We start from the raw sequence: 16,865 nt of genomic DNA on the forward strand, positions 1-16,865 counted from the left end.
GAATTTGGCAATAAGGAGTTCATAATCTGAACCACAGTCAGCTCCTGGTCTTGTTTTACTTGACTGTATATAGCTTCTCCATCTTTGGCTGCAAAGAGTATAATCAATCTGATTTCAGTGTTGACCATCTGGTGATGTCCATGTGTAGAGTCTTCTCTTGTGTTGTTGGAAGAGGGTATTTGCTATGACCAGTGTGTTCTCTTGGCAAAACTCCATTAGCCTTTTTCCTGCTTCATTCTGTACTCCAAGCCAAATTTTCCTGTTACTCCAGGTGATTCTTGACTTCCTACTTTTGCATTCCAGTCCCCTATAATGAAAAGTACTTTTACGTTTAGTTCTAGAAGGTCTTGTAGGTCTTCATAGAACTGTTCAACTTCAGCTTCTTCAGCATTACTGGTCGGGGCATAGACTTGGATTACCATAAAATTGAATGGTTTGCCTTGGAAATGAACAGAGATCATTCTGTCATTTTTGAGACTGCATCCAAGTACTGCATTTCAGACTCTTTTGTTGACCATGATGGCTACTCCATTTCTTCTAAGGGATTCCTGCCCACAGTAGTAGATATAATGTTCATCTGAGTTAAATTCACCCATTCCAGTCCATTTTAGTCAGCTGATTCCTAAAATGTTGATGTTCACTCTTACCATCTCTTGTTTGACCACTTCCAATTTGCCTTGATTTATGGACCTAACATTCCAGGTTCCTATGCAATATTGCTCTTTACAGCACCAGACTTTGCTTCTATCACCAGTCATATCCACAACTGGGTTTTGTTTTTTGCTTTGGCTCTGACTCTTCATTCTTTCTGGAGTTATTTCTCCACTGAACTCCAGTAGCATATTGGGCATCTACTGACCTGGGGAGTTCATCTTTAAGTGTCTTATCCTTTTGCCTTTTCATACTGTTCATGGGGTTCTCAAGGCTACAATACTGACATGGTTTGCCATTCCCTTCTCCAGTGGACCACATTTTGTCAGAACTCTTGCCATGATTCGTCCATCTTGGGTGGCCCTATGCCTTGGGTGGCCTCATGCCATGGCTCATTGTTTCATTGAGTTAGACTAAGCTGTGGTCCATGTGATCAGATTGGTTAGTTTTGTTTTTTTTTTTTTTAACTTGTTTTAGCGTCTACCATATGTATCATATTTTCTCTCCTCACTTTAATATTTGTTATCTTTTTCCTGTTACTTAATGAATTTATTTTAAACTGTATCAGACTCTCTTTACTTTCTCTGATATATATTTTAGTTGTTATTCTGGTTTAGTTTCCTGGTAGTTGGCCAATATAATTTACTGCTTTCCTGTGACTGTGGTTTTCAGTCTGTCTGCCCTCTGATGGAGTGGTTATTAGAGTAACCACTTTTTTAAAAAGTGAGTTTTATTTTCACAAGTCTATATTTAAAATCCTTCCAACCACATGTAAGTTTGGTCCTTCAGTTCATAAAATGATCTGTCTCCTTCTTCCTTGCCTCCTGCCTACTTTTTAACTGCTAAGTTTCACTAACACTGGGTTTTCATTTCTTCCTTAAATGTGCCCATTCTTGGAGTTGATATTCTCCTCACATTTTAGCTTAGGGCTACTTATCCTTAAGATCCATCCATCAGAGAAAGTCTTCTGAACTATTATAGAGGGCCTTATTTTTAGAATCTCTCCTGAAACATCATTTCTTCCTTCACAGCATTTAGCATAAACAACAGTTATGTGTTTATCCATTTATTCCTTGATAGCTTCCCTCCAGCTTCCCACCCCCCAATAGACTATGAATTCTATGAAGAGAGAATTGGTTGTTTCTTGTTGACAGCGTGTACCTTGAAGATATTTCACTTTTAGTAGTAACTCAACAATCAATGCTTAGTGAATGAATGAATGTTTAAAAGGAAATTGGTAATTCATTTATCTAACTGAGTTCTTATAAATCACAGGCAGCCTAGAGAAAGAGCTTCAGGAGGTGTGAAGGGATATAGAGATGGGCTCAGTTTGGAGGATGTACAACACAAAAGGAAGTGAATAAGTCTCGGTGACTATGGTTTGTGAGGTGACACTATGTAGAACTGAAAGATGACAGAAAAGTGTGCTAAAGGCAATCTGCATTTTCATGTATCCCCACTCCCTTCCAGTTTTACCTCTAACTGATGCTCAGATCTGTAAGGCAGAGGGCAGGAAGAAAAAAATTATGCTAGTTGTTTGTTCTCCAAAAAGCAATTACATAATCACACGTGAGAATGTATTATTTTTTTGCCACAGTTGTGCTTAGATTTAAGAACAAAGAACTGTACAACATTTCAGGAATTGTTCATTTAATGTGTGCAACTGGAAAGATGAGGCTCCACATTGCTAAATCCATATTCACGATGGATCCTGCTGGTATTCTAATGTGATGCTGTCTATTTTAGGATTTCCTGTGGAACGTGTGAAGTCTCTTAAATCATCAGGTAATAATGTTTATACTTCTAGGACATAAAGTGCTCACATGAAGGAAAGATTTATCAAAGACTGATTCTGCAGAAGTGATCTTAATGGGTTAGTGGCAATTTGCTCTGGAGAATTTTTTTTCTCAAATCTTTTAAAGTAAAACCAAAGTTAGAACTAGACCAAATCTTAAAGAGGATTAAATTTGATTATTTTATTTTATATATGAATAAAGGATGTCTGGAGAGAGAAACTGGCAGAATCAGGATGAGAATCAATAGTTCCTGCCAGAAATTGAGGATTATTCAATTGTTACAGGATGCCAAAAAAGACATCACCACAATTCATTTCAATAAAACCACTCATGAGAGGTTAATGTACTTAAAAAATATGTAGACCATCATTTATTATGTTTTAGATCCCCACTCTAATTGTAAAAACCTACATCATTAAATATTTATTGAACACCTACTATGCTAAAGACATTATGCAAGGTTTAGTAATTATATCACATTATAAATAATAAATTACATAGGTCATAGGAATGGTGATTATATTGTAAATAAAAAACAAAGTCTTCTGAAAGTAAAATAGACTTTCAAATTGGATTTTTAAAAAAATCATAATTGAGATCAATGAAAACATTTAAAATGTTAATTGGTTACGGAAACATCTTTTTTTTTTTTTGCTTTGTTTTCATTCTTCTGCATCATTTCTAACTCTTTTTGTAATGCTTCATTTGGATCATGTACACAGTAGGAACTTGATAAATATTTAATGATAATGATAATATTAAAGCCTGAGGATTCAGTGCCTGAGGCAGGGAGAATTGCAGATTATTTGTACTAATACAGTGTTATCATTGTGTTGGCACTTAGGATACTCCAATGTGTATTTCATCAAGAACATGAAGAAGATTGCCATTCAGTGGCTAATTCAGAGCATAATACATTATAGCAAAGATGTGAAAATTCATCTTAAGAAAAAAAAAAAAAGACAAACAAGCAAGACTTGTTTGTAGGTAAATATCATATAATACTTAAAGAGAGTGTCATTTAAAAGGTGGATCAACTTTGGAGCCTAGAAAAAGTAGAATTCCAATGAAAATGTTGATGATATCCATCTAAGCACTTTTGAGGCAAGAAGTCTTAATTAATGAATTCAGTTATTTTGACTCTATGCTCAGACTTCAGGTTTATGTTGAGCAAAAGTCAAAACTTGGCTCTACTACTTCCGCTAAAGCCTTGAATAATGTTGCATTTATGAGTTTCATCCTCTTTTCTGTAAAACTGAGCTAATAATGGGTATGTGCTTGTGCTCATGCTTAGTTGCTCAGTTGTATCTGACTCAGCGACCCATGGACTGTAGCTTGCCTGGCTCCTCTGGCCATGGGATTCTCCAGGCATGAGTTCTAGAGTGGGTAGCCATTTCCTTCTCCAGGCGATCTTCCCGACACAGGGGCTGAACCTGGGTCTCCTGCACAGAAGGCAGATTCTTCCCCATCTGAGCAACCAGGAAAGCTCTATTATGGCTAGAGTATTAATAAAGTTTGTTGTGTGGATTAAGTGAGATAATATAAAAACAATCTACCTTCCACTAAGGATTTGTTATGTTCCTGGCTCTATCCTAAGCACTTTACATGTGTACTGTCATTTAATAACTCTAAAAACCCTATGAGGTGGATTCTATTAATACTACAGTAGGTTTAAAAAAGTTATGCCCAATAACTTTGCAGCCTGAAGTAGCAGGACACAAACAGACACTCACACTTCAAACCAGATTACTGAACACCAGAGCCCACTCTCTTAATCTCTGTTCATACTACTACCCATATATTAACTCACAGTAACTGATATATGGACCATATTCAATAATGAGTAACTAATAATAATCATGATGATACAAATAAAAAGGAAAGCAAGCTGTTTTAATCACTACTTAAGTACATCCAACTGGTTCCTTTGGATCTGATCCTTGGTGATAAAAATGACTTAGGGACTAAAATCTGACTTTCCAAATAATCTGTCTATGGCAAGAGAATCATTAATCATTCAGACACTAGTGCTACAAACTGCCTGCTGTGAGGTTTTGTAAATTAATAATTGGTACTCAAGCTTTATATACCATTAATGGTTTTGGTTAATTTAAGTTTTCTTAGAGAGATGATGTCACAGGTTAGATTCTGAGGAATGAATGTCAAATCACAAGGTCATCTGACAGTTTATCATCCTGCTCTCCTTAGTGTTCACTTTGAACACTTTTCTCCAAATTTCTACAGTAATCTAAATTCCCCCATCAATTATTTAAAACATATTTTTCATATCTTTACACTTTCAACATCTTTAAAGCAAATGCTTATTTTCTCTTTTAGATAGAAAGCTAATTGAGGGCAAAATAATGCCCAATTTAATATACTGAACAGACAAAATAATAAAATATATTATTTCCACCACGCCATTCCTTTGCTTAAACTTGAAATGTTATAATTAACATTTGGCCTGGCTAAATTTACTACTCATATATCAGGAGAAAAATCTTATTAAACATTTCTTAGGAAATAATTTTCCTATAGTATAGAATGAAAAAAAAAGTAAATTTTAATTCTAAGCAACTAAAGCAAAATGAACTCAAATTAAAAAATTAACTTTGCATAGTGGTTTATGATTATATCATCTTATTAAATTTAAACTATATAATCATGAAAAGTCAATCTTCTCTCAGTGATAGTGCTATGAGATATATATTGTATATATTTCTCACAATTACAATTAAGCCTTAAGATACAATCACATTTTGGAAAAGCTCTACTGTTCAAGCAATTAAGATTGTCAACTAGTTTAAAAAATTAGAAGAGTGTAAAGCTATGTAAAATGTTATCCTAATCTGGCAGTTTTCAGACTGTCGTCTCCTAATGGCATCAGTATTTTGGGGAATTTTCTAGAAATGCTAATTCTCAGGTCTCACCCTGACTTGTGTTGTGCTGACGAACTAGCTTTCCGAAAGTAAAGGTCTAATTTAGAGCATTTGGGGCTTCCCTCGTGGCTCAGATGGGAAAGAATCCACCTGTAATGCAAGAGATGCAAGTCCATTCCCTGGGTCAGAAAGATCCCCTGGAGAAAGGAATGGCTACCCAGTCCAGTATTCTTGCCTGGAGAATTTCATGGACAGAGGGGACATAAGCTACAGTCCATAGGGTTGCAAAGAGTCAGACACGACTGAGTGACTAACACTAACTTACAACATTTGTTGATTTCCACACTCCCAACATGATCCATTTCAAGCTACCAATGATACTTCCTCCCACATGGTGTGGGGAAGGGATGCATAGTCAGTTTGCAAGCTCATAAAAGCTGGCTTCAGCACAAGTGAACAGATCTACTGAATTAAACTCTGGAGATGAGACAAAACCCATAAATCAGTGCTTTAACAAGCCCACCTGCTAATTATAATGCATGTTAATGTTTGAGAATCACTGCCCTAATCCATTTTCACTATTTTTTTTCAACATTCACTCTCCAGATGATCTTGTTTACTCATAGAACTTTATTTTCCATCTGTATACCAAAGACCTATAACTTTTAATTTCTAGCCAAGATAGATATATCCTCCTCCACTTGCATGTCCCACTGACACCTCAAATGTCACATGTCAAACAGGGAACCCCCTGTAATCTCTTGTAAACATACTGCCACTCTAGTATTCCTGTATTGTAAGTGGCACTATCATTCACAAGGTCTGATTAGACAAAGGTCCATCTAGTCAAAGCTATGTCTAGGTCCTCATAGACAAAAGTCCATCTTGCTAAAGCTATGGTTTTTCCAGTAGTCATGTATGGATGTGAGAGTTGGACTATAAAGAAAGCTGAGTGCCAAAGAATTGATGCTTTTGAACTGGGGTGCTAGAAAAGATTCTCAAGAGTCTCTTGGACTGCATGGAGACCAAACCAGTCAATCCTAAAGAAAATCAACCTTGAATATTCATTGGAAGGACTGATGCTGAGGCTGAAACTCCAATACTTTGGCCACCTGATGCAAAGAACTGACTCATTAGAAAAGACCCTGATGCTGGGAAAGATTGAAGGTGGGAGGAGAAGGGGACGACAGAGGATGAGATGGTTGGATGGCATCACCGACTTGATAGACATGAGTTTGAGCAACCTCTGGGAGTAGGTGATGGACAGGGAAGCCTGGCGTGCTGCAGTCCATGAGGTTTCAAAGAGTCTGACAGGACTGAGTGACTCAACTGAACTGAACCATCATTCATCTTGATGCTTATGTTAGAACCCATATCTCACCCTTTATATGCCCCTTCCTTCACTGTTAGGTCATTTAGTATACAAAAAGTTAAGTCTACAGAAGTTTCCTAATGTGTGACTTGGACAAGTTGAGTATTTCTTCTAAGGCCCAATTTTGTCATCTCAGCTTTGTTTCTAAATATTACCTAAACCTATCCACTTCTCTCTTCCCCCATAACCACTTTCATCCAAGCCACCATAATGTTTTACCAGAAGCACTGAAAAGTTTTCTAACTTGTCTTCCAACCAAAAAGCAATTTCTATGAAGTTGTCATTATGATCCAGCTATTAAGCACCTATGAAAAAAGTATGTGGGGATGGAGGATGGTTGTTAGGATGGAACAGAAGATGGGGCAGCAGATGGTGTCCAGCAGAAGGGAAGCAGCTGTTTGTAGGAAGCCCTGACATGAAGAAGAGCTTCCTTTACTTCTCACCAATCAACTGTCATTTCTTGGTTGCTCAAACAGTACAAAATCTGCCTGCAATGTGGGAGACCTAGGTTCAATCCCTAGGTTGGGAAGATCCCCTGGAGAAGGGAATGGCTACTCACTCCAGTATCCTTGCCTGGAGAAGGACGGAGGCTGCTGTCCATAAGGTTGCAAAGAGTCAGACACAACTTAGCGACTCACACTTTCTACGATGAAGCCCACAGTTGTCCCAGACAAGTAGAGTTCCCTAGACAGCCTACAGTGTCCTCTACACTTCAAATGCAGCACTTTCCCAGAGATAATTAGTTATTTGTGCAAAAACTTGGTTAATGTATTTCCCACCACTGCTCTGTTCCCTAGCTATCCCATTTTCCCTGAAACTTTACATGTGCCCAGATATAATGGGGCTCAACAAATCCTTGTTCAACATTATGGTTAGTTTAGCAAAATCTTAATCATACAAAAATTGATATAAGAAAATGCTTTAGATTGTGTATTATAATAGGTAATATACTAAGCACAAAGCAACAGTTATCCTGCTTTACATATAACATAATTGTTTTAATATATTCTAAAGCTATTTGGGAATATTTTCAGTTCAATTTCAAGAATGCATGTGTTTAGAATTAACATAATCTCACTATGCATATTTTTAGGCCATTTTAGATAGAAATGTATTATACATACACTTTGGAATATTAAAAAGTCAATTTCTGTTAAAGGAAATTCACAAATTTATAAAATATAAATGAATTAATTCAATTTGCAATCAAATTTCTTTATACATGTGCCTAGCTGGATAACATTTTTTTGATATGTCAATATCAATAAAATAATTTATGGAATGCACAGTATTTAATGACTTTATTACTGAGTAACAATAAAGGTAATTTTTGTATGTATGTGTGTATGTATGTGTGTTTGAGCACTTCTTAATATGTATGTATACAACGCATATATAAATGCATGCATATCTGTATATTATATAAAAGAAAGTACTTGTGTGTATGTAGACATATATACACATGCTATTAGGAAAGTAGGAAAACTAATAAATATCACAGTGTATTTGTGACCTCTCTGTTTTGATTATTACTAAAAATGCTGCTAACAAAATCACTAGAAAGTGTTCACTTGGCTTTGAAACAAGTCAGATTGAAGTTCTAAGACTAGAAAATGTTGGAGCAGTGAACAAGCCTAAATTTCTCTATTTTGTTAAAAATAGAGGTTAAAAGGTTAAAAACTACAGCATCATTATTTCCTTTTGACTTGACTCTGTTTTGCTAGTGCATTCCCAGCCCATAACTCAGTTCCCTAGGCAGCTGCCCTTCTCTTAGAAATGTGTTCTGAGGAATCTACATTAAGAAGAAGATTTTTCAGAACAATTATCTACTTGCCACCTATTGATTTTCTGAAATTTTGAAAGAAGCTTGCATGACTCCCATTTGAAAAGTGTTTGTTATAAGTCTTCAATCATTTACTAGTTTAGATAAGCAAACAATGCTTTCAAGTAACAGCTCCAAACCCGTGTGTTACTTAATTGGCTGTTTTCAGAGGGCAGCTGTTCATCTTACAGTCATCTCCTATGCACCAGAATTCACTGTGCATATCATTGGAAACTGCTTTAGGAAACTGCTTTAGAAAACAAACCTTGTTTGTTGGCACATGGCCAACATTTATGGCAAGCTTTAAAACAGGAGGAAAAAAAATCCCAAATATTGGGTCATATCTGGTTTTACAGAAATTTTAAATATCACATTTCTTTAAGAAACTGAATAATAAAATTGATTAGAATAACATCTTCAAGACAAGTTAGAATATCCTAGTACTTGATTTGAGAGACAGGCATGAAACATATCAGCAAAAATGGGAGGGAAAATAGTAATCAAAGAGAATATGACTTAAATTTAATTTCTTGACAGAAACTACATTTATTGGAGTAGGATTAATAAGCACTATAGAATCTAAAAGACAGAAGGATGTATATATAACCATAAGTTGGAAATTTTACTAACTACAATAATTTTTCTTTAGATTCAATGCTTAAGCCATTGATGCTTGGAAAAATATATCAAAATAATTGTTAAAGATACACTGAATATAATCTAAAATATTGTTCCTTGTAATGACTGATGAAGCAGAATATGAAAATCAGTCTTTTATGAAGAATAACTACTTCTACTATGAGAGAGTTGTTAATAACCAATTTGTGGGTAGATATGTAAAAGAGAACTCTATTTCATTTTTCTCCTATTTGCCTCACCAAAATTTCTTCACATATTCATTATTGTGACAACAAGTTGAATTTCCAATTCTCCATCTGCCTAACAGCATTAACCTTCCCATAACCTCCAAATTTCACTGCTACACTGTCTGACATTTGAATCTTTCCAGTATACACTAGAAACAAAGTACATTGTCCTTTCAGTTAAACACAGGAGACTCCATTTCAGGAGCCAATGAAAATAAAGTATTATATGCAGATGGACATGATTTGAAATCATTTTGGTTAAAATCAGTTAAATAGTTCTAAAAATAGTCATAGAAAAAATGAACTAGCTTGCAAGTAATCTAAGTCTGAACAAATGAATTAATATGGATTGCAAGGAGATCCAATTAGTCCATTCTGAAGGAGATCAGCCCTGGAAGGGACTGATGCTAAAGCTGAAACTCCAGTACTTTGGCCACATCATGCGAAGAGTTGACTCATTAGAAAAGACTCTGATGCTGGGAGGGATTGGGGGCAGGCGGAGAAGGGGACGACAGAGGATGAGATGGCTGGATGGCATCACTGACTCGATGGATGTGAGTCTGAGTGAACTCCGGGAGTTGGTGATGGACAGGGAGGCCTGGCGTGCTGCGATTCATGGAGTCGCAAAGAGTCGGACACGACTGAGTGACTGAACTGAACTGAACTGAACTGAATATGTTCCTAGCACCTAGAATCTTCCTGATGTACAACAGGTACTTAACAACTATTTATTGAATGCATAACTGCACCGAATTAGCATTGTTTACATAATAAACATGAAATGAACTTGGGCAGATTTCAGCAGATGGTGAGGAATAGGGATGCCTGGCATGCTGCAGTCCATGGGGTTGCAAAGAGTCAGACACAACTGGGTGACTGAACAACAACAACATAATGTTTTTAAGACTAACAAAAAATCAAAGTTATATACTGACTAATTTACTGGCATTGATTTTTATTGGTATGCAATATGCTACAAACTTAACTTTATATTTTAATAACTCTTAAGGAATGCATAAATGTTTTAGAAAAAAGAAAGATGTAATCCTATCTTTAAAATATTGAAGTTGAGCTTAAGATGGTGAAGTGCAATGTTTTGCTTATGTTTGCTTTTACATTCTCTTCCTTTATATTTCTATGTACTTTCAAGAGAGCAGAATGAATGCTATAGCCTCAGGGCATCAGTCAGACACTTCCGACACGATGCTGTTGCTGCTGCTGCTGCTAAGTTGCTTCAGTAGTCTGTGACTGTGCGACCCCATAGATGGCAGCCCACCAGGCTCTGCCGTCCCTGGGATTCTCCAGGCAAGAACACTGGAGTGGGTTGCCATTTCCTTCTCCAATGTATGAAAGTGAAAAGTGAAAGTGAAGTCACTCAGTCGTGTCTGACTCTTAGCGACCTCGTGGACTGCAGCCTACCAGGCTCCTCCGTCCATGGGATTTTCCAGGTAGGAGTACTGTAGTGGGGTGCCATTGCCTTCTCCCCTGACACGATAGGTATGTAATATTTGTTGAATTACATATGAAAGTCAAAGTGTTAGTCACTTATTCATGTCCAACTCTTTGCAACACCATGGACAGTAGCTTGCCAAGCTCCTCTGTCCATGGGATTCTCCAGGCAAAAATAATGGAGTGGGTAGCCATTCCCTTTTCCAGGGGATCTTCCTAACCCAGGGACTGAACCCAGGTCTCCTGCATTACAGGCAGATTCTTTACCATTTGAGCCACCTGGAAATCCCTGAATTACACACACACACACACACACACACACACACACACACATATACATATATATACACACATACATATATTCATACTGGAAAACCATAAAAAATCACTGATAAGAAAAGAAGGTATGTGATAAGTGATGGTATCACCTGTTTCAATAGGGACACACAGAGGAGTGAAGCACATTATGGAACAGTTTTCAAACACTATCATACCAAGGAAGGAGGATCATATATTTAGTTTAAGGAAAGATAGAACTTGCTATGAGTGATTGAATACAACATGAGGAATAAAGGGATGAGAAATAAAGTCTATTTAAAGAAGGGATGAGGCTCTTATGAGAGATATTATTTATTTACGGAAAGTTCCTATACTTGAAAAGCAAATAAAATATGCCATGCTACCTATACTACACAAATGTCTGGGTCTGAAAGCCCAACAGTATAACATTGCTCAATTTTTCACCTGACATCTATTTTTGCCTACCCACAAAAGCGAAGCAGGAAGAAACTTCAAAAGCCAACATGTTCAAAATGTTCAGCAGCAGCATGAAACGTCCACGATGAAAGGAATGTTGTGGGCAAGGGTTCTGTCAGTGGTTCACCCATGGGTGGATGTACCGTGTACCACTGAGACACCTGCATACTTTAACAAAAGACAATGTTGGTACCCAGGGCAGAACAACATACGAAGCCCTTCTCATTCTCTCAGTCAGAAATTTGTGTGCTGCACTGACTTCCAGTTTCCCAAATCTACAGTTGTGAATGTTAGTTTCTCAGTCATGTCCAATCTTTGAGACCTTCCCAGGTGGCACTAGCGGTAAAGAAACTGCCTGCCAAAGAAGGAGATGCAAAAGACGTGGGTTTGATCCCTGGGTTGGGAAGATACCCTGGAGGAGGGCATGGAAAACCACTCCAGTATTCCTGCCTGGAGAATCCTATGGACAGAGGAGCCTGGTGAGCTACAGTCCATAGGGTCACAAACAGTCAGACACAACTTAGCAACTTGAGTCTATGACTAGGGACTGTAGCCCACCCGGCTCCCCGTCCATGGGATTCTCCAGGCAAACATACAGGAGTATGTTGCCAGTTTCTTTTCCAGAGGATCTTCCCAACCAAGGGATTGAACCCAGGTCTCCCACATTCCAGGCAGATTCTTTACCATCTGGGCCACCAGGGAAGCCCCTCACAACACAGTGGTTGGCTTTGGCAATCCAGAAACTTCCATAGCTTCTTGTGCTCTGATTGGTTGTTAAGCCTTCAGCATGCCTTTTCATCACCTAGAAATTGTAACTCATCCTTAGTAATCAACTACCCCAATATGGGATTGGAGACATTATACAAAGAATTGCTTATTTATGTCTCTATCATGAGACTAATTTTTACTTCGAGTTTTATATATTAATATATATGTGATTAATATTAATGTGTAAATATAATAAGCATTATTATCAAAACAATTTGCTTGTAGTTATTTCTAAATATCATCATTGCCACCATATTGTGCATATTTCACATTCAATAAAGTTATATTTTATTCTTAAATGTGCATTGTTACATATTGTTTATGGGGTTATCATAAATGTGTTCCTAATGGACTTTTTTTTAATTTTAGCATCATAAAGAATATCAGGTTGACACCATAGTAGAAATTTCAAATGCTTTATCATATTCTCCAAATTTATCAACAGGAAACTGAAAAAGTAGTCTTTCCAGCAACAATTTTCATTTAGTCATATTAAGAAAAAATCACACTTGAGAAGAAGGCTTTGTGTATAGGGCAGTTTTGAAAGAAACTAGTCCTGAGATGTTTACTAGTTAGAAAGTTCTTTTAGATGGGCAAAGTTTCCATCTCCATTAGAAATATAAGCAGAGAACATCATTAGTGGCAAAATACTAAGCAAGAATGCAGCTAATGACACAGCACAGCTGCTGATGACTCCAAAGGAACATAGATGAAGAAACACAGGACTTGACCAACAATGGGTTATAATGCAGGTCTGCCATATGGAGGCTCCATGAGGACAGTTGCTGCTTCATCTGTTACGTTCTCCTTTGTTAGCTCCAGCTCCAGCACAGAGCCTGCAGTGAGTGAACATGCAATCAATGTTCACTGAATTTACAAATGAACAAATAGTCCCCTTGGACTCCTTATCATACCTCACATATACTAAGCTCCTATAATGTATCAGGCTCTGTACTTACATGCTTCAACTCCTCTTTCCATGGATGCTGTACCCATTATAGAGATGACGAAATTGTGACTCAGAGAACTTAAATAATGTACATACTTACTAAAAAGCAGAACTGGGTGAGTTGGTTATTTCATGAATGGAAAGGATGTATGAGGGTTCTGGGTTGACTAAAATGTGTAAATATGGGAGGGAATCCACCTATAAATATCAGTAGCTCCCCAATTATTTCAGGGTATTTTTCTTTTATTTTTGTATGTAAATACATTAAAAATAAGTTCTAGTTCTGAGACTTGGTATAAACGTTCCCAAATTACCAAGTAAATCAGAAATTTGGATGTGAGAAAAACTTTATTGGTTACAACTTCAACATCTCATCTCAAGGAATGTTATAGGAATAGGTGATATTTCTGAAATGTATGTGCTTGGAAGACAAGAGAACACTAAAATAATGCATAATGATATAACTTTCAAGTAAGTGGTGCTAAACTTTAGCTTCTTTAGACAGAAATGTCTGTTCCGTGGAACAACAGCGCATAAGAAAGTGTAAAGTGAAACTGATGGAAGTGAATTGAGTCTCTTAAGTTATTTAGGGTTCATTTTCTGTATCTGTTTCTGGTACAGTCTTTCCTGGCCTTTTATAAGTTCTATAATGACTGAATCATACTTTTATTCATGGTATCTTTCTCATTTATAGACAGTTAAAAGGGTATAATTTAAGCCACATTCCTTATTCAAATATTTGATACAATATTTCTTCTGATATATAAATAGAAACAGATATTTTTAAAACTCTCACTGCTTTATACCTAGAATAGAAGTTATCAGAACTCAAGATTAATAGTCTGGAGATTATTTACCCACCACCCTCCCCCCAAAAATTAAAAAAAATAGATCATTGAGATGCCATGTACAACATGATGACCATAGTTAACACTGCTCTATGATATATAAGAATGTTAAGAGTATAAATCCTAAGAGTTCTCATCACAAGGATAATTTTTTTATGTTTATTTAATTTTTTCTCTTTTTATTGTGTCCATATGGAAAAAGGAAGAGAGTTCCAGAAAAACATCTATTTCTGCTTTATTGACTATGCCAAAGCCTTTGACTGTGTGGATCACAATAAACTGAGGAAAATTCTGAAAGAGATAGGAATATCAGACCACCTGACCTGCCTCTTGAGAAATCTGTATGCAGGTCAGGAAGCAACAATTAAAACTGGACATGGAAAAACAGACTGGTTCCAAATCAGAAAAGGAGTACGTAAGGCTGTATATTGTCACCCTGCTTATTTAACTTATATGCAGAGTACATCATGAGAAATGCTGGGCTGGAAGAAGCACAAGCTGGAATCAAGATTGCTGGGAGAAATATAAATAACCTCAGATATGCAGATGACACCACCCTTATGGCAGAAAGTGAAGAGGAACTAAAAAGCCTTTTGATGAAAGTGAAAGAGGAGAGTGAAGAAGTTGGCTTAAAGTTCAACATTCAGAAAACGAAGATCATGGCATCTGGTCCCATCACTTCATGGGAAATAGATGGGGAAACAGTGGAAACCATGTCAGACTTTATTTTTTGGGGCTCCAAAATCACTGCAGATGGGGATTGCAGCCATGAAATTAAAAGATACTTACTCCTTGGAAGTAGTTATGACCAACCTAGATAACATATTGAAAAGCAGAGACATTACTTTGCCAAAAAGGTCCATCTAGTCAAGGCTATGGTTTTTCCAGTGGTCACGTATGGATGTGAGAGTTGGTCTGTGAAGAAAGCTGAGTGCTGAAGAATTGATGCTTTTGGACTGTGGCATTGGAGAAGACTCTTGAGAGTCCCCTGGACTACAAGGAGATCCAACCAGTCCATTCTAAAGGAGATCAGTCCTGGGTGTTCTTTGGAAGGACTGATGCTAAAGCTGAAACTCCAATACTTTGGCCACCTCATGCGAAGAGTCGACTCATTGGAAAAGACCCTGATGCTGGGAGGAATTGGGGACAGGAGGAGAAGGGGACAACAGAGGATGAGATGGCTGGATGGCATCACCGACTCTATGGACATGAATTGGGGTGAACTCTGGGAGTTGGTGATGGATAGGGAGGTCTGGCGTGCTATGATTCATGGGGTAGCAAAGAGCTGGACACGACTGAGTGCCTGAACTGAACTGAAATGAGATAGATGTTAGCTATTGTGGTAATTGCTTTATGATATATGTGAATGAAGCCATTTGCTGCACTTAAAACCTACAAAAGAAATTTTAAAAAGAGATCAGTTCATTGAAAACTGGCTTAATTACTAGAGTAAAAATAATTCATTTAAATTTTCATTTATTAATAGGCATGGTACTATAAAAATATTGATTCAGTTCATTAAAAAAACAGTTAATTAAAAATATAACCTCAAACCCCTTTTCATTCTAGCCAAATGACTAAACTATTTCTTCACTGTTATCAGTTTATCACTGAATTATTGAGTCCATGTTTCTCTTAGGTCACTCTAAAGAAATGAAACTAAACATCCAAGAGTCACATTTGTGGGAACAATAAAAGATAAGGATCTTTCTGTTTTACTTTTCTTTAAGCATATTATGGTTAACATTTCTAAATTAGCTTCATGTGGGTTAGTGTTTTTTCCACAGTGTTTTGAAAGCTAAATTTTTGGGAACATTGTTTGTACATATCTCCCACTGTGAACATGTTTGCCAGGTTATTCTAATTATTTCATTTTTAAAGAGTGACTCCTTCAGCATAATATCTTTAGCATTAATGAAATTAAAGGTTGTGACTGAATAACTATAATGGTTTAACATTTAAAAAATAAACATTTATCTTCTATCTCCATTTTTATTTTCTCTCATTACTTTAGCAAAGATTTGACATCAATATTTCACTGAAAGGCTATTATCTGTTCTTAATGTGCAATTACATTAAGAACATTACCTAGTTAATTTATAGGAGGCTATCTATAAAAAATAAATAAAAGATAAGTGTTCAATAGAACCAAGAAGGTAAGGAAACACTTAAATCTCATTTAAAAATGAGTTTATTAAAAAAAAAAATCTTTCCTGAAAGATTTATTAAACAGCTTAAGACTCTTGACTTGTTTTGCTTTTTAGAAAACATAACATATAGTTTTATAATTCTATTTCTACTTCTATTTCTGTGTATATACAAAAGATGCTTAACTACATATGCACATATATAGCAATACTACATTTATCAAATGATATCAAGCCACAATACAATTCATATAACTCTAGTTTTCTTAAAACAGTCATCTCATTTGGTTTTATTTCAATCATGCTACTAAAGTTTCTCCAGAATGTATTCTACTTCTTTAATTATTAAATAGGATATACAATATATGACTTAACATTGTATGTTGCTATTTCAGGTCCATTTTTATGGACAGTAGCTCCTCTATTGCTGTAATAAAGCAGTGCCTTTATAGGCATAAGATTGGCCAAATTAAATGTCTCAGAGCATTCATTACTTATTTGCCTTCAGTTATAGTTCTTCCATAGTTTTCCCTTACCTGAAGTTATCATTTTTCAGTACAAC

At 36.4% G+C, this 16,865-nt stretch overlaps 1 protein-coding gene across 6 annotated transcripts in view; it reads right to left on the minus strand.

Annotated features, from left to right (window-relative positions):
- Nucleotides 1–16,865, minus strand: part of ERBB4 (erb-b2 receptor tyrosine kinase 4) — a 1,290,018-nt gene that overhangs the window by 122,120 nt on the left and 1,151,033 nt on the right. The gene's annotated exons all lie outside the window — the stretch shown is intronic.

This window comes from Bos taurus, chromosome 2 (assembly GCF_002263795.3).
Source record: "Bos taurus isolate L1 Dominette 01449 registration number 42190680 breed Hereford chromosome 2, ARS-UCD2.0, whole genome shotgun sequence".
In the NCBI taxonomy this organism is placed as follows: Eukaryota; Metazoa; Chordata; class Mammalia; order Artiodactyla; family Bovidae; genus Bos; species Bos taurus.